We start from the raw sequence: 18,985 nt of genomic DNA on the forward strand, positions 1-18,985 counted from the left end.
AGATCCTTAAGACTTTGTGGACTTTTCTCTTTTTTTTTTTTACCAGCTGGTATCCAGAGTGGCAAAGCTCCTACACCCCTTCCATCTCAATCCACCCGATGCTTTCTGGGGGAATGTCTGCAACTTCTAGATCCTTCCTCATTCCTCTGAACCCATGACCCATTCGCTCAACTGCTCCACGAGATGAAGAAGATCGTAGCACGGCGTCGACACAAATCCATCCCCACGCCCCTGGGACTCTGCTCTGCGGTTGGGAAAGCAACCCTGAGTCTGTGACTCTGTCCGCCATTTTCCTACAGCTCTGGTTCAGCCCGGTGGAAACAAATTACAAAGTTTAATTAGTTAGCTTGCTTCGAGATATATGCAAATAAAAAAGTTTTCACTTTTCACCTGTTTATGAGCCAAAGGCAAAATTAATTAAAGTTAGTGGAGAAAAGTAAACAAACATTGGAAATAAAGGAAATACTCATTCTGGAGGGTGAGGTGAAGGCCCAGAACCACGAGACACTCCATTATTTATAGTCATGTGTTTCTGCCTGATAATTTAATCGCACTGCTCCGGCCTTTCCTCCACTGGAGGGACGCCACGAAGAAAGGCTCTTTACTCATAAGCTAGGCAGTCAAGGAGGTGGCATGTGACCAGCAATCTCCACCCACCAGAACAAAATAGTATCGGGCAGAGTGCCAGTGGATATTCGGAGCTGTTTTTCCGCTAAGATGAAATACTTTCCCCTCTTATCCTAAACCTGTGAAATGAGAACCTCATGCATAATTTTGCTGTATTGACAAGAATGGTAAGGATGAAAAGTTGCTCTTGCACCTTCTATGAGGTCTCCCGGTGTGGCATGGAGGCTAGCAAGAGGGGAAAGCAACTATTCACACTGGGATTGAGAGCTGAGATGTCGGGGGGCAGGCATGAGTCCATGAGAATGGTGCCGAGATGCTGCTTTCCTGGACATCTCCGGTCCCTCAGCGGGGTCCAGAGGCCGTTCCCCAGGGATGCTCAGCCGGGTCTGAGACAGAGACACCATCTACTGGGCCTCAGGTCAGGGAGGCCGAGTGTCTGGAATTTATCCAACAGCACTGAAAAGCACCAGGACAGAACAACCGTGCACAAAGGAGGTTGGTGTTGGATTGTTCACATTTGCAAACCATCCCAGGAGACATCTGAGAATGGGAAATAGGTAGATAAATCACAAGACCGCAACCTCCATTAAAAAATAATGAGAATATGTATCGTCATGGAAAGACGGTCACATTTTTTTTTTCCGGGGGAGGAGGGGTTGGGTAGAGTAGGGGAGCAGAGCTCTAAGATAAACTGCATTCTATAACTCCATAGTTTTGTAATCAAATCAAAGCACAGCAAGCCCTGTCTGGGGATGTGAATGTCTATATATTAAAAACAAAGAAATTGTCTACGGAGGAGTGCACACACATGAATGGCGAGGGCGTGGAGATGTTGGTTGGAAGGTGAGAAGGGGGGGCTGGAAGGTTCAGGTTCATTTCTTTCTTTTTTTTTTTTAATTGTGAAAATATTGTACAGAGGAGTTACAATTACATGGGCAAAATAATGAGTACATTTCTTAGCAAGCATTGTAGACTCCTCTTTTGTTTCCCCTTCCCATCCCTTCCCAGCCTCCCCTTGCTCCCCCACCCAACCCTCCTCCCCCCCCCCCACCAAAGTTGTAAAATTCTTTTTTGACATAATGACTTGTACATCTCATTGTTGCAATGGGTACACCTGTATCCCTATTTAAACAATTTGTTTTTCCCTTCCCCCTCCACAAATTATACCAACATCAAATACAGTGAAAGCAGGGGTTATACTGTGGGGGAGGGACATACAAAGCAACAAAGAAATAATCTTATGTGTTAAAACAATCACCTGAAAGAAAAAAGAACATTTGAATACATATCTTAGGGTTCATTTCCCTAACATCAACTTATCTGACCTTTTCTGTTTGACTTAGACATATACTAGTTATTGCAAATAACGGAAACCATGGGACCTATGTTTCTTTGGGCCTGGCTTACTTTACTTACTATAATTTTTTCCAAGTCTTTCCATTTCCTAACAAATGGGGCAATGTCATTCTTTCTGATGGAGGCATAGAATTCCATTGTGTATATATACCACATTTTCTTGATCCATTCATCTACTGAGGGGCATCTGGGTTGGTTCCATATCTTAGCTATGGTAAATAAAGCTGCAATAAACATAGTCGTGCTGGTAGCTTTAGTGTGGCCTTGTTTGTGATCAACAAGCAAGGGTCTCATATCTAAAATATACCTGGAACTCAAAAAGTTAAATCCCCCAACAACAAATCTTCAAAGAAACAACTGCCCAATAAACAAGTGGGCTAAAGACTTAAAGAGAAACTTCTCTGAAGAGGAAAGAAGAATGGCCAATAGACACATGAAGAAATGCTCAACTTCCCTAGCCATAAAAGAAATGCAAATCATGTTCATTTCTGTGCTTGAACCATAGGTCTGACATGGTCTGATGATCAAAATGATTGAAGTAACAAATATTAAATAAACAGAATAACAAGAAAGCCCAAAGAACCGGGAGTCGGGTACAAGAGGAGAGAGAGGTGTTAGGGTGGAGCTAATCCAGGCCCTGCCCAGAAGGGGGGGGTGGAGGGTGGGGGTGGAAGAGAGCGCGCCCCCTGGTGGTGGACCCATGAAGCTTCAACCTCTGCTGGGTGAGAGCTCAGAGCTGCCCCAGGCCTGGCCTGCATTACCCCTCCTGTCGCAGGAGAGTTCTCACACCTGCCACCTGCTGGACACCAACGTTTCCTGTGCTCTGGTCTTGCTTCCCTCTGGGGTGATGGCCGCTGGCAGGGACCACACAGGCAAAAAAGTTAGAGAGACCCCCCCCCCATCTCAACCACTAAGCCAGGCACACATAGTCACACATGTCTGTAATACTAGCGACTCAGGAGGCATAGGTGGGTAAATCAAGGGCCAAGATTGACCTGAAGCGAGAGCTGATCAAAAAAATAAAAGCAAAACACAGCTAACAATGGCACAGTGTCCAGAACCTTCGCTGCTCTCCGAGAGCCAAGCATTCTATTTAGTCCGAAAGTGGACCCCATGGTGTCAGGTCAGACACAGCCCAGCACCGCAGACCAAGGTCCCTGTGGGGCGGTGGCAGGGCTGGGGCTTGTGTTCAGGGCTTTGGTTCCCAGTCGTCCCCCACTGCCCAGAGATGAGCCCCATGGTGACCCTCGGAGTCCTGTGCCCGGCCTGTAGCTCACCTGCCCAGGCCTTCTCTGTCGCCATGAACTTGGCCCTGAGCATCTGAGAGGCGGAAGCTGCCATGTCCTGATTGATGCCTCTGTGTGTCTGCCAGTGTCTCCAGAGCTGGGAATGGGTCACCAGCCTGTGGCTGGGTGGTCACCAGCAGGAGACACACAGTGCCTGGCACATGGCGCCCGGGACATAGTCTCTTCCCTGTTAGGGCTTAGTGGGCGTGGCCTTCCCTGTCTCTCCCAAGACAAGGCCGGTTCTGGAACACAGCCTAGCTCAGACTAGAAAGGGGTCCGCTACAGGTGTGTGTGTGTGTGTGTGTGTGTGTGACAACCTCATCCCTGGTGTCTTCACAGAATGCAACATGCCTGGCATCTCACCATCTAAGGAATTAATTGGGAGCACTAGCCTGTCATCTCCCAGAGCTGTGGAAAGTGAAATTCAATTAGCGATTTCTTTCGGCGAGTGCAGAGAAAGGAAGGGAGCGGGGTGGGGCGAGATGCCATCCTGGCTCAGCTCCTCGGTGACCAGCAAGCCTCACTGAGGACAGGAGCCATGTAGGGGCCTGCACTGTGCCCCAAACCTGGCACAGTTGGAGTTGTCCATCCAGATTTTTATTCATGTATATTATGTGTCCAAAGAATTTTCTTTGGATTCACGTGTGGCATGGCTGTATCATGTGGCGGTTCTAGTCTTGGGTTTTTTTTTTTTTGAGGAGTCTCCATATTGGTTTCCATAATGGATGCACTAAATGGCATGAGGGTTTAAGGGTTCTCTCCCCCACCTGTGGCTTATAGGGGCTGACAGCGGGCTCTCCTTGATGTAGGTTCTTAGGAAAGGTTTGTCTTTTGTCTATCCGGGAAAGGCACAGAGGGCCGCTGTGACTCCGAGCTGTGGCCACGCCCCGGTCCCAGGCCGCGTGTGTGCGCGCATGCGTGCGTCCCCTGAGCTGACCTGTGCTCTCACTGGTGTACAGGCTCTGGAGGGACCTGTGCTCCTGTCCCAGGCCTGTTACCTCCCTGCTCTGTGACCCCCGTGAACTCTCACGGGGTCCACTCTTACACTACAAAGTACGATGGTAATGGCTCCTAGCTCATGCGTAACTTGGGAAAATTAAGTAGATGAAGGCATTTGAAGGAATCAATAGGACATACCCAGCATCTACATATGGATTCCTAAAACATGATTTCTATGGCTAAAATATGTCTGAAGAAAATCAATGGCCTCGATGTTTAACCATAGGAAAATAGACAAATAAATTAGGCTCAGCTAACTTGATGGACCATTATGTAGTCATTAAAGATTGTAATTATAGGGACTGTGCAGGAGTCTGGGATATGTGTATGATACATTAAATAAATGGTGAAGGAAGGCTCAAAGGATAGATTAGAAGACACAGAGATAGTCGGGTTAGGGCTGACACCCAGTATTAGTACTTAAGAGGTATTTTTTGAATGAAAAAGGTAAATCAAACTGTCACTGTGATGTTACTAAGGATGCAGAGGTAGGACGGAGGTTGGCTGGATTTTTTCCGTGCCAACTTGGACTTAGGCCCTATCAGGTCTGCATCTCAGCTGGGTGGAATCTTGGCCCTGCTGCAGCCAAAGGAGAGAGAACTGATACCAACTCTGCAAGGTGACTGCACGTAAGCCCAGCTCCCGGTGCCCAGTGAGGCAGGGAGCTGTCTAGGAAGACCACCTCTATGCATCTCAGACAACTCAATTTCCCCATCACACCGAGCTGCACAAATAGGTTTAGATTTTTACTTTTTTCCTATTTATCCATAAGCTTCTTTAAACACCCTGAGTTCACAGGAACTCAACCAAATGGTTTACTATCTATTACTTCTTTATCAGGATCAGTGGGTAGGAAATACATATCAGCCCAAACAAAACCACACACACACACACATACACACACACACACACACACACACACACACACACACACACAATTCAACACAAAAGTCTCTGACTGACTGAGGTATCACATGGAAGAAAAACCTTACAGGTCCATGTCCTTAAACGACTATCACAAAACTCATCGTCAACTAAACTCATGATAAAGTCCTTCCTTCCCAAGTGCATGCTGTCCACATTTGTACAGAGCTAGCCCCCAAGTGGATAATCGATAGACACTTCCTAGAACAGAACAAGGGATGAATGAAGGAATGAGTCATCTTACGTAGGAGTAGAGTTTCATGAAACTCATTACGGGCAGCTAAGTCATACGCATAAGAAAACTACCAACACAATCTTTTGTGATTTGTTGATACGCTAGTGACTGTCACAAGGCTTGTTAGAAACATTAATTTCTAAGGAAATATTTCTAATAACGTTTCTGTTTCCTGTCTTAGGAAAGGTCCTATTTTTAGGGACTCAGCGTGGAATGTGTCCCCTGCCATTCACTCAGGCCTGGGAGATGTCACGTTGGGGCTGGCGGGGTGGGTGAGCTTCAATTTGGCACATGTCAGCCTGACATGTGAGCCAAGATCCGATGGAAGAGCAAGATTCCCAGAGTTGTGTCCGGCTCACACAGAACAGAACATTAAAAACGAGCCCTGAACATAAGCAGAAAACAGAACCTGAAGGAAGAGAAATGAGCAATAGATTTAGACGTGAAGACTTCCCTGACACTGGGGCTCTCAGTGGCGGTCCCGGGTCCCGGCCTCAACCTCCCCCCAGAGTCTGTTGGAGACGCGGCTCTTCGGGCCCCTCCTAGACCCAAGGAAGGGGGAGCTGGTTGTGGGCAGGGCGGGGCGCAGCCGTCTGGACAGACACCGGGCTTCACAGGACGAGGCTGTACCTGCAGGCTGGACCACTGGGGCTCAGCTCATGAGCTCTCTTTACCGAAGCCGCCAGAGAAGCCGATTTGCAAGTGTTTTCCTCCACCCAGTCGTGTTTGTCTATAAAGTGCACACAGTCTTGGTGATGACCACCATCGACATAGATTCTTCCAGAAGACCTTTCAGGTGGGAAGTCCCTCCCGATCCAAGCCATCCCTCGGATGTGCAGAGGAAAGCTGTGGGGGCCCGTCGAGTGTCACTTGTCCGGCCCCAGAGCCCACGCAGTTCACTGGTACTTTCCGCCATGCATCGTGCCACACCGTGTGGCCGAATTTGGGGAGCAGAGCTGGTCATGCAGAGAGCCCGTCCGGGGTGGAGGGGCTCAGAGCTGGGTGGCGGGCAGCCATCCACTTCCCGCCCGGGCTTCCTGGGGACGAGAAGCCGGGGAGGCCCCTGCCTCAGCCAGCCGGGGGAGACCGGGGTCCACGCACTGGATGCTCTTCCTTTCTTGGGAATCTCGCTGCTCCTTGTCAATATGACTGCTGCCGCTGGCGGTGCCAGGGCCGTGCGTGCACCTGCAGATCCAGTGAGCACTGCCCACGGCCTCCCGTGACCTTCAACTCCGACCCCTCCGGGGGCTCGCTGTCACCTCAGCCAGGTGGAGTCGCCAGGGTCACCGTTCCACTCTTCGTGCAGGAAGCCATTCCCTGAGACATCCACCTTCCTTCCTTCCTTCCTTCCTTCCTTCCTTCCTTCCTTCCTTCCTTCCTTCCTTCCTTCCTTCCTTCCCTCCCTCCCTCCCTCCCTCCCTCCCTCCCTCCCCCTTGGCCCACTGTGCTCCCCTTACTTTTTAAATTTCTGAAACACAGCAAATTCTTGATCTCATTCCCTCCCCTTTCCCCTCTATGGTCCGTCCTTCTCCTCTCCCCCCACCCCCACTACCCATTTCTTGGTGCTAATTTTGTTGGGCTTTGCCTTGCTCTTTTTCTTTTTTTTTTTCTATTTTGTTGATTGTTGGTCTTGAACTCTGGGCCTAGGTGCTGTCCTGAGCTCTTCAGTTCAAGGGGAGAGTGCTCTACCACCTGAGCCACAGCACCACTTCCGGCTTTTTCTGTGTATGTGGTGCTGAGGAATCGAACCCAGGGCCTCATGCATGCTAGGCCAGCGCTCTGCCACCGAGCCACCTTCCCAGCCCCTTGTCTTGCTCTGTCTAAAGACTTGCACTATTGGAGCTGTCCATCGCCTCTGTTCCCGCTCCGTTCGTTCATCTGGGACTGCGAGCTGCAGAGCGCCCGGGAGCTGCAGAGCGCCAGCATCTCCACCATCACCAGCACAAAGCACCTTCTTTGTGGCGGGAGCGTCGCTGCTGTCGCTGGCATCTTTACCACTATCACCATTGCCACCATCTTCTTTGCCTGACCATCGCCGTGGTAACCGGGCCACCCGGCTCCTCCACACCGCGGTTGCTGTGGTCTGTCCCCATGGGAGGTGCTATGGGTTCCCAAAGCAAGGCCTCTCCCGTGGTGGTGCGCCAGGACCCGCCACCGCCTTTCTTGATTCTGGGTTTGGTCCTTTGGGGACCCTGAGGTGCTTAGAAACCCGTCACCTCTCCCTGAGAGTGAGAAATTGTGATTTCACTCTGTTCGGGCAGGGAATGTGTAAATGAAGTCTCTCTAGAACATTCTACTGACTCTGTGCCACTGCTGCAATGCGCCGAGCTGGCTCCTTACTCCACTTCCATCCCCCCTCTCCTCCACAGGCAGGGAAGGGGCTCCCAGACCCCCCTCTCAAAGAAGGGGTACAGCGTCCACACAGCCGGGGTCCCCGGCCTAGCTCCACCCACTGCCTAGCTTTGGATGAATTCCGTGTTGCATTCGGCCTGGAAGGCGACAGTGTTTTCTGAGCTTTGGTCCATGGAGATGAACGAGGCAGACGGAGGTGGCCCCGCAGCGGCGGCGCGGCCCAGGGGCTGCTGTTGGGGTCTCTGTTTAAAGCCTCTGACAGTTCAATCTCACTAAATAATTCAGCTGTTTAGGAAAAGCCAGATGATCTTCCAATCAGCCCCTGAAGGTCACACACACAGGTGGAAATTTTTATTTCTTGCCGAATAGCGTTTGACAAAATAACAGAGATGTCTCTTCTGATAATCTGCTCCTTTCCGTCGCTGAATGAGATTACCCAGGGATGTCACCGGCTGCGCGTCTGGAGGCCCTGCATCTTCCTTGCCTGTTTCTGGGGGAGGACCAAGCACACCAGCATGCACACGTCTCTGTTCCTGGGAAGGCAGAGAGTCCTTAGGTCTTCTCTAACTGCCTCGTGTACCCTTTCGAAAGCCTGTCGCTTGTTACGTCCAGCCCGAGGAAACACAGGCTTCCATCCTACACCTGATTTGACGAGTCTGTTAAAGAAAATGGAAAAGAAAACTCGCGATGGAAAAGTCGTCCGGGACAGAGCTGGGTGTCTCTCTCCGGTCCCAGCGTCTCCATGGTGATGTGTGATCCAGGAAGGACACATGACCCTCCAGGAGGGCGCCGGCCGGGGCCTCTGAGCCCCTTGTGGAAGGGTCTCCGGGCTGAGTCACCCGATTGCCAGCTCTGAGCAGCTCATGGGGTTAACAGCAGGCCGAGGGGATCTCTGGGTAACATTTATCCACCCCACCAAGAATCCCAAATTTTGGCATTGGACCAGAGCTACTGTCACCTCAGCTCAACTACTCCTCTGTCCCATTTCACAGAAGAGGATACAGGCTCCAGGAGGGGACGCCTGTGCTGTAGCCGGACGGAGCCGCACCAGCCCAGGGCCCCACGCTGGCCTCCACGCTGCACCCCACGCTGGGCCCCACGCTGGGCCCCACGCTGCGCTCCACTTAGCCCTATGTCTCAGATACACCTTTGATTCCGAGTGTGTCATTCATCACTGGCTTTTCCACAGTGGAATCCTGGTCGCCCCACGCTCAGGGGCTCCCTACACCCCTCCCCCTCACAGCACGGACCCACAGCCGGGCAGCTGGGAAAGGATCTGAGTAGCCACGCAACATTTATCCCATGTGGGAAGGAGGCGGCTGGGCCAGTGCATGACCAGGCTCTTCCGTGTTATCTGCTGGTCTAGAGCTCCGGGCCTCACCCTCTCCTGCCTCCGTGTCGGGCCTCCCGGTCCTCCCTCTGCGCCAGCCGCCCAGTCTCTTCCTGGCTGTGATCAATGCTCTGGATGTAAACGAGAGGCTCGGCCCGGCCGGGGCCTGGGGCGTGTGGGCTGCCTCCACCCGTGCGGTTGGGGTCTCTACCCCAGCCCTGTTTGCCTGAGGGGAACTCGTGTGGCTCCTCTGAGCCAGATCGGCTCCTCGGTGGTCACTCGGAAGCACAGCGTCTGATTTTCACCAAACGAATCATGCTCTATTAACTATGATTCATCCGTCCCCCCTTCCTCACCATCTTCCTCTCCCTCCCCCCCATCTCTGTCTATCTGTCTGTCATCATCTGTCTGTCTACTTACCTCGTTTGAGTTCTATTGGAAGAAAGACATGCAGGATGGACAAACAGAGAGGAAAGTGGGCGAATGCCCTCATAACGCTCACTCTACGGACGTGAGCATGGAACCAGGTAACTTGGGGGGATGGGTGGGGTTGGGAGAGATGAGAGCCTGGTTCAGGGACTCTGTGCGAGCGCTCCATGATCATGACGGAACACAGATGCGCCTCATTGTTCTCCAGCCCGCTCCTGGACTATGGAGCGTGGGTACTGCTGTGGGATCCAGCTCCATCCGCCCCACTGAGAGAGAAGACGGAGGCAGACACCAACCACACAGCCCCTGCTCCTAACCCTTCCACACCCAGGCTCCACTGAAAAAAGTACTGTAAAAATTGTTCTTGGCGGGTCCTGGGGCTTGAGCTCAGGGCCCGGATGCTGTCCCTGAGCCTTTTTGTGATCCAGGCTAGCGCTCTACCACTTGAGCCGCAGCTTTTTCTGAGTAGTTTATGAACGATCAGAAGCTCACAGACTTTTCCGTTCCAGCTGGCCTTGAACTGCGATCCTCAGATCTCAGCCTCCTGAGCAGCTAGGATGAGAGGTGTGGGGCCTGGCCCAGATGACCTGCTGCAGAGTGGCTACCGTGAGCTCACGGTCCACAACTCATTCATGACCTCCCGTGAGGATCCCCACACGTCCCGACCAGCAATCCGCCAACTGGCTAAGCCGCACACAGGGTTCTGGTGGTGGGCTCTCTCCCATTCTCTTTCTATTCCTGTCCTTACTTATCCGTGCTGAGGATCGAAGCCCGGGCTTTGAGCACGCTAGGCAAACATGGTGCAGCCGAGTCGTACCCCGTTCCCCGTCCATCCCTACCAACCTCATGTTTTCCTGAAGAAATCTTGTGAAGGCAATAATTAGTATACATCTAGGATCATCTTAGCAGATGAGCAGAATAGCTCAATAGCTATGTACCTATGACCATATAAGATGATGCTAAGCGAAATGAACCCCAAGACATGGACACGAGGTCTTTCGTTGTTGTTGTTGTTTTTAATGTACACTATGTGATTTTTTGTTTCTTTTGTGTGTTCTTCCCCCTATGGTATATCCCCTGGTGTCACTGTATTTGATTTTGGTACCTTGGGTATTATATATATGTTTATCTGAATTAGGGAAGGGAAGGGAGCGACAGAATGGTGAGATGAAGGACAAAGGGGGACCAGAACAACAGTGATACTCACAAGACAATATCTTGGAAATGATCTGTACAACTGGGGGGGTTTGGGGAGAAAGTGGGAGAAAAATGAGGGGGGGTTGACAAGTTCAACAAGAAATGAACTCACCGTAACCCCTCCGTACACGCCCTTGACAATAACCCTAAAACCACTGAAAAAATCTTGTGAAGGCCACGAGTGGAAGGAAACCCCACTCCCTCCATGCAACCGCACCCGAGTGTGGGGTCACTTCTCTTACTCTGACTTCAAAGAGGCAGAAGCGGAGGATTCCAGTGAACAGGTCATCCTCAAGGTCATGGGCTGCCAGGAGCCTCCACTTCTGACTGGGAATCTTCTCTCTTTTCTCATTGTTGCATTCTTCCTTCTCTTCCTTCTGATGCCCTGACGGCTGTGTCACTTCAGCAAGGAGTGTGAGATGATAAATCCGTCCTCTTTAATCTTCTCTCCATCAAACACCATTAACACTCCCAATGGTTATTGTAGGCTTTGGCCCTGTGTGGATGTTTGCCGTGGATTTTGCCCCTCTCTCTCTTTCTCAATGTCACGGATGCACAGAATTTCCAGCACAGTCTCAACACACAGGCTATGGGCAAAAAATATTTGCAGGCGACCATCCTGTTGGGGAGGATAACTGCGCGAGAGGAAATCATTATATTTAGAACTCTGGATCAGAAGATGCTGCGCACAGGTTTTAGCCTGTGGGGAGCTGGTTAGCTTTCAGTATGCGACGCTCGTGCCTGTTTAGATCATGGGTCCTACTTCTCGTCTTTGAGGTCTGATCACTGGATTTTGCAGGTAGCCTGGGAATGAAGACGCTAGATTGCCAGTGAGGGCAGGCCTCTGTCCGAGGGCCTGGGGCGACGGGACTCAGCCACCCTCTGTCCCCAACCCTTCAACATCCACGTGCTGGAGCACACTCCTGCCACTGGACTGACGGGGGATGGCGAATCTCAAAGGTCAAGTATGTCAACATCACCTGAGTCTACAGCAGCCGTCAGGCTGAGCCCTTGAGGGTCTCCAACAGGCACTGGGAGGTGTGAACACAGGGTCTCTAATTTGGGCTCATCCTGCGTCCTGGGTTATCACAGGGCTTTGAGCAGCTGGACAGAGCTCTGTCCCCGGGGCCACCTTAGCGGCTGGCCATGTGGAATGGGCTGGCAGGAGCTGGCAGGGAGCGAGCTGGCCCTGACAGCCAAGCAGAGAGGATGGCTGCACACAGAACAGCTGCAGGTGGAGCAGGAGAGGGGGGATGGACGGGGAGGGACCAAGATGGGGCAGGGTGGACAGAGATGGAAGAGGCAGGCACTGGAGGGCCCCGAGGGAGAGCGTGCACGCTCTTGTGCAGAACAAACATGGCCCAATTCTCCAAGCAGACGCCACGCTGATTCCCACCCTTTGATGGAGCCATTACAGAACAGAGCACATCTATACGGAGGGGATCCGGGGTCAGTGTGGAGGAGGGGAAGCTGAGGGTGGCTATTTTTCTCCTAGCTCCTATTGCATATTGCAAAAGACTATATTTTAGTTATTGGACATGAATTCTAATTGGGGTTCTAAAGGCTTTGTGGCTATTAATGAATGTGCTATTAATTACACCCCAATGAGGTAAGGGCATCCTTACTTTGTCTTACAATAGAGTACTGAGGCACAGAGGAATCAAGTACTTTGTCTGTAGTATAGTACTAAGGCACAGAGATCAAGTACTTTGTCCTGTAATAGAGTACTAAGGTACAGAGGAACCCAGTACCGGGTCTAGTGTGCCATAGCTGGTCACTGAGAATCGGCTGCTGGGGTTGCCTGGTGTAGCGGTGGATGTGAGGATCAATTCTCTCCAACTTCAGTCTCTTTGTGAGAAAACCAACTGCTGTTACCCCACAAGGACAGCCAAGGGCAAGGCGGTTCTATTGTTCTAACTTTGATTTAATTTTGTCCCCGGAGTGGCCACCAGGAGAGCTTCATCATCCTATCCTAACCTCAGAGAAAGGAAGGGCGGTGGTGATTTTCCGAGGGGAGCGCTGATGGAGTTTTAAACCTAATTATTTTAGGTCTGTTTATCCACACTGAGCCCCTCTGACGGCACGCGATGATTTATTTCTATGGATTAGATGTCACAATTGAGGCGCGCCGGTCTAAATCACACATTCACCGCAACCTTGAAACCCTGCAAAGGTCTCCCGCACGCACCACGCGCCTTTCCCAACTTTCCTTTTTATGATCAGGCGTCCGAAATTGCACCCGGAATACGCTGCTTAGCAGGTCGCGGCTTGATGGGCCTCTAAATGCCGCCACATCTCTCAGAGGGGTCAGCTTCGGCTCACAGGTTCATGGCCAGCATGTGACCCCACACTGCTCTGGAAGAGGCCCCATGGGGACCAGGGCCTTGCGGAGCCTGGAGAACCACAGTGCTGGGTAGCTGCCATCTGTTGTTTAATTAGCTTTATTGCTTTTTATATTTGTGTTGTGCTCTTCCTAGGGCTTGAACTCAGGGCATGGTCCCTGAGCTTTTGTGCTCGGCTAGGACTCTACCACTTGAGCCACAACTCCATTTCTGGCTTTTTTTGTGTGTGGTTAGCTGGAGATAACAGTTTCATGGACTTTCCTGCCTTGGGTGTCTTTGAATCATGATCCTCAGCTCTTAGCCTCTTGAGTAGCTAGGATTGTAAGTATGAGCCACAGATGCCCAGCTCTAACCAACTTTGTAAAAACAGCTCCTGGATGATGAGAGTCAAGATGCCCCAGATGAAGCCACCAATGAGAAGCATGTGTGGATGCCTGGCAAGACCTCACTGTAATCTCTGGAGCAGGTGCTTCAAGCTCGGGGATAGGGCTGGACCGTTCTTGGAGGCAGAGGCCATCCCGTAGCACTAGGGTAGGATCTCTCTCTATATATGTAGACAGATAGATATAGATAGATAGGTGATAAATAGATACACACATACACAGACACATTCATACAGCATCTCTGGGCTCCTTCCATCAGATGCTTGGAATAGCCCTCGGCTGTGACAACCCAAACTATCTCTACACATGGTTGAATGTCTTTGGGGGTGTCCAGCTTGTGAGGGACAGGAGGAATCCCCCCCCCCCAGGCTTACTTGCTCAGACGTTGAGCCATTATTGACGTTCCTTCAATTGTCTCAGACAACTTCACTGCACTAATAAGGCCCAGATGGCCCCTCTGGGGACCTTTCGACGTGTATGAAAATGTCTGCCTGGTTATGCTCTTTAGTCTCACCTTGGCAGAACACAGAGGAAAGGGAACAATCAAAAAGACCGATTATCCTTAAGCAAAGAAAACACTTTTGCCGCGGGCCACTCTGTGTTATTCGTATTTTTAGATTATGAGCACGTTTTGTGTGAAGGAAAAACAATGAGTACAAACTATTGCCTGTGTCATGTTGCCAAGTAGTAAGGGGCCGGCGCCCTGCTCCCCCACGGTGGGCTTCTCGAGTAGATGAGTAGAATGTGGCATGACGGTGAGCTGGTGGCATGGACGAGGAATCCCCCTGAACCCGCAGCTCCCACGTCCCCACAGGACCCCCTTACCTCTGGCTGAGCTCCTGCATCTTTTGGCTACAGCACTTCTGAGCCAAAGAATTAGAGGAGCAACCCCACCTGGCCCTGGAGAAGCAGGAGCAGTGGGACGGGCAGAGCCTTCGTCAGATGTCGAGATGTCAGAATCGAGCCCAGTGGGCTGTATTCACACCGCTGGGGCCGTTACTACAGGGAGGAACTACATTCCCGGACCACCCAGCAGCTCTGATTCCCTGCTGGGGGTGCTGCCCTGAGGCCTTGGGCTAGAATCTGCCACAGAGACACCCTGGCTCATGCAGTCTGCCTTCCAGAACTTTCCTGGGACCTTCAGAGATGCTCATGATGCTGGTATCAGCCTCAGAGTCTGCTCTGCCTCTCTCTCCCCAGAGATGTGCTGTAGGAAGATTATAGAAAGTGGGTCTCTCCTTCCACCCAGGTCTCTCCTTGCCCCTTATATCCTATTCCAGGTCCAAATGCCTGGAGAACCTTTCAGGAAAGCTATATGTAGTTTGGGCCCTAAGCACTAAGCTGTCATAATCTACCCTTGGGGTGCGGCGACCCCTCCTACCCCGTCTCTCCATCTCTCAAAGGCTGGGATTTCTGCTCTCTTTCTTCTTCCTGCAGGTTCTTCTCAAGTCAAGGTGTTTTCCCTCAGGAGACACAGCGAGAGCAGCAATCTGTGCCCTTGCAAAAGTGATGGCGGAGCAAGCCCAGACGTGGTTACTCAAAATCAGCACTATGGCTGGGCCTAGTGCTGCACTTAAACAAATCACCCCAGAATAGCATCACCAGATAGACACGCAACAACCGATTACAACCTGAAAACAAAGAATCAATGCACCGAAAGTCTCGCGAAATGTTAACGAGTGAATATGTGCAGCTTATCCCACAAACAAAGGGAAGAGGAGAAAATCAAGCAGAGAGAAGATTTCATGCATCCTCTGCTCTTCTGCACGGTTTGCTAATATGTCTGCTTATTTGTTAGGAAAATAGTTTTGAGCATCTCTCCTATAGTCTACGTGCCAAGCACCAAAAGCTCAAAGTCTGGGGTCTCCTGTGGACTGTGCAGTGGCTCTTTCTGGAACTGTTTAAGCAAGCACAGCAAATTCTGAACTATTACTCTTACCATCTCTCTACCGGGAAGCCCTTTTCAGAGTAGCAGAATTCAAATCTCTAACTTGGAAATGCAGTAAAAAAAAAAAAATCTCGTCCATGGGAAAAAATTACCCAAGAGAAATATTGCTGTCAGAAATAAAAACATAACCATGAAGGTCAGACTAACTGGGAAGTTCGTGTGCGTGTCTAACGTTTAAGAATAAAACTGACCTTCCCCAAGTAGCTTCCTGGTTTTGCCTCCTGCCACTCTGCCTGATTTTCAGACATTGAGTCCCCGCTGTGGTCCGTGGAGGGTCCTGTGAGACCCAGTCCTATCCCAGGGAGAAGACAGAGCCGCCAGAGCCATCGGGCGGTATGGCTGTCCCTCACAAACATCTGCACTGGCCTCACAGCCGGGCCACCTCCATAGCTAGGTCCCTCTTCCCCCAGAGCGTCACCAGCAGCGACATGAGCATCCTTGGGGAATGCCCAATGGCTGCGACCTGGCCTGAAATGAACAGATGACATCGTGGTTGTCCTTTAACACCGAAGCCATCAAGTGCCCAAAGGTACAAACGGTCCCTCCATTTTTACAAATCCCTCCAATGGACACTCTGACTGTGGCATTCACTTTAATGACAGCGGAGCAGCAGCCGGACCTTTGGGAATGGAAAGGCCGGCGGTGGACTCGTAGCCGTAGCCGTGTGTGACCACATCAGAGCCCGCCGTGGGGCCAGGCGCCGGGGCCGCTCCGGGAGGGGGGACGTGCCGGGGCTTTCCTTTCTTGTCACCATGGCAACCTGGAGACTTCTGTTGCAGCAAAAGGTTAAATGCAACCGAGTGTGCCTTAGGATGCTGGGCTAATGAATCAGGCCGCATCCTCGCTCGTGTGCAGATCAATGGCGGCACCAAGTGTAGGGCGCTAAGGGAGGGGCAGCGCTAGCGTGCCATTGACCTGGGGATTCAAATCGGGCTCTGGCTGCCACAATGGCCTCATCTGTAACATGCATGAAGAAACTATGATCGAGAGAGAGGGAGAAGGGGGGGGGAGAGAGAGAGAGCGAGAGGGAGAGCGAGCGAGCATAAATCGGACACAGCACCTACTGACGTTCTGAGAGCGCGTGTCTAGGACCAGGGGTGATTTTATTTTCATTCCTGCAGAATCATTTCTGAGCCATGCCCCAATGCTTCCTTTTATCTTTGAGGGGCCAGAACAAACCTCTCCAAATTAATAGTCCAATATTTCTTACATTAGCTTATGCCCGTCCGAGCAGGAATCAAAATGCGCCATCCATCCTGCACCAACTCCTATTTTAGCAACTCCATAAACACGTGGTGAAGGGAGCGGTCTGTGGGGTAAGGGCTGCAAGAAGCACGCACATCACTGGACCCTCGCCAGCAGGACCACTCCCCAGCAAAGCAGCCCAGAGTCTGCACAACTGCTCAGACTGGTTGGCCTTCTAGAGCTACACACCCCACACACACGCTTGCATGCACGCATGCACCCCAGGGTTCTTTCTGTGAAGTTCGTTCTCTGAGTTACTGGGATATCGTCCCAGAGGCCAAACATAGACCATCCAAGGGTGTTCTGGGGAGACCCAGCATTGCATCACCCCAGGCTTGTTCTTGGTGCTCTCATGGGAATCAGGCACCGTGCGGACGATCAGCCATGACTAAATGGTGCTCCTCTCCCTGGTGAGCATTTGCAGGCAGAAGAGCAAATGGCCAGGTGCTGAGAGACTGCTGATGGTACACCATGCTACCCGGTGAGGAAAGAAGACCAGCGCACAGACACAGGGAGGAAGGAGGGAAGAGCAGTGCACAGACACAGCAGCGCAGAGACACAGCAGCACACAGACACAGCAGCACACAGACACAGGGAGGAAGGAGGGAAGACCAGCGCACAGACACAGCAGCGGAGTAAAATGAAGCTTTGTAGAGGGTAACTCCATGTGTTCATCTGATCCCTGGACCCCTAGGGACTGGCTTCGTGCCTGATTATAGGGTTCAGGAAATAATGGCTAAATTCTCTTCTACCACCATCACCATCACCACCACCGGCACTATCAATCATCATCACCATCATCATCATCTTCACCCAGCATTTCTGAGTATGCACTCTGGGCCGGGCCCTTGTCTGAGCATCTTTTCTGGGCTCATGGACAATCTCAAAATAGTCTTATAGGGAAAATACCACCATTAACTTGTTTTGTGTTTTTTTGGTGTGTGTAGGTACCAGTACTGGGGCTGGAACTCATGGCCTCATGTTCTTGCTTATTTTTCTCCTCAAGTCTGCATTCTACCACTGAGCCACAGCTCCACTTCCCTCTTTTTTGTTGGTTAATTGGAGATAAGGGTCTCAGGCTTTGAGCTCAGCCTCCCGAGTAGCCAGGATGCTGGGCCATCAGGGGCCAGCATTAGCTTCCTTTGAAAGAAAAACCCAGGCTTAGGCTACTTCAGTCGCTTTCTGTCCCTACTTCTCTCCCTCTCCCCCCCCCCACTTCATTCCTGATTGGGCACCTGCTGCTCTGGGTACCACGCTAGGCATGAGGACCCAGGACTGAGTGACATGTAGAACTCACTGCCTGAGGAGGTGAACCCACAGTCTGCATAACACACGGATAATATGGAAATATATAGCGCATGTGGTATCAGCAGCTCTTTCTGGATGCGTCCTGGAGCAGGTAGAGACTGTTGTGCGGCATCCTACATTATAAACAACTCCTTTACCCAGTGGTCCCAGCGCTGACGTGGAGTGCCCCTTTGATCAAGTAATTCCTCGGTTATTCAGCATGAGGCATGGGAAGAGCATGACAAGGACTGGACGTACATCGTGTCTCTTGGCAGCTACTTGGCTGTTGGAGGACACGTACAATAAACAAGCAATAAATAGCAGGTGGAAGCAGTTCTGTGTGGAGTTAAGGCGAAACGTCATGAAGGGAGCGAGGGGGTTTACACGTTGGATACCGCGGAGGTGGCCCTGCTTTGCAGTCTGGCACAAGCGCACGTGAGACGTGGCCGCGTGATTGGGCGGGTGTGTGACTCCGGGGGTCAGGGGAGAGGTCAATTAGTGGCACCGTGTCTCCACCTTTGCAAGGACTGCCATTTTCAAAAGAATTCATGGATTTGAATAACTTCCATGGTTTTGGACCAGATACCAGAAAGTGCTTCCAAGGCATTTATCACAAGCATGAATTAATTCATGCAAGAAATGAAGGCCTCTTCTGTTTCACATAGTAAGCCTTTGGAGAATGACACTAGCTGACCTAGCCTCTCAAAACACCTTTCAGCTCTCCTTCTTTCTCTGAGACGACTGGCCAGCTTGGAACTTTGGTCAAGACTCACTGAGCATGTCCTAAAGATGATGTGAGATAGTCCTGGGTCCCTATTTCCCTGTTAAAGACAAGGACACTGTCATTTCTTAGAGGAGCATCAACACAAGTTTAGATCTGTGACATGCTATGCTCAAAACAATATTGACTCATAGAAAACACTTTAAGGAAAAATCCAGAGGTCTTAAAATATGGGTATGCCTCCCAAACTGTACCTAATTTCGTAGCTAAGATGTCCCACAAAGTCTAACATGTACGAAGGACTCTTAAAAATTACAACCACTG

At 51.1% G+C, this 18,985-nt stretch overlaps 1 protein-coding gene across 2 annotated transcripts in view; it reads right to left on the bottom strand.

Moving 5' to 3' along the window:
- LOC138823539 (cadherin-13) overlaps positions 1 to 18,985 on the bottom strand; it is a 711,572-nt gene that overhangs the window by 149,015 nt on the left and 543,572 nt on the right. The gene's annotated exons all lie outside the window — the stretch shown is intronic.

The sequence above is a fragment of the Dipodomys merriami genome, unplaced genomic scaffold (genome assembly GCF_024711535.1).
Source record: "Dipodomys merriami isolate MVZ:Mamm:240054 unplaced genomic scaffold, mDipMer1.0.p SCAF_120, whole genome shotgun sequence".
Lineage (NCBI taxonomy): Eukaryota > Metazoa > Chordata > Mammalia > Rodentia > Heteromyidae > Dipodomys > Dipodomys merriami.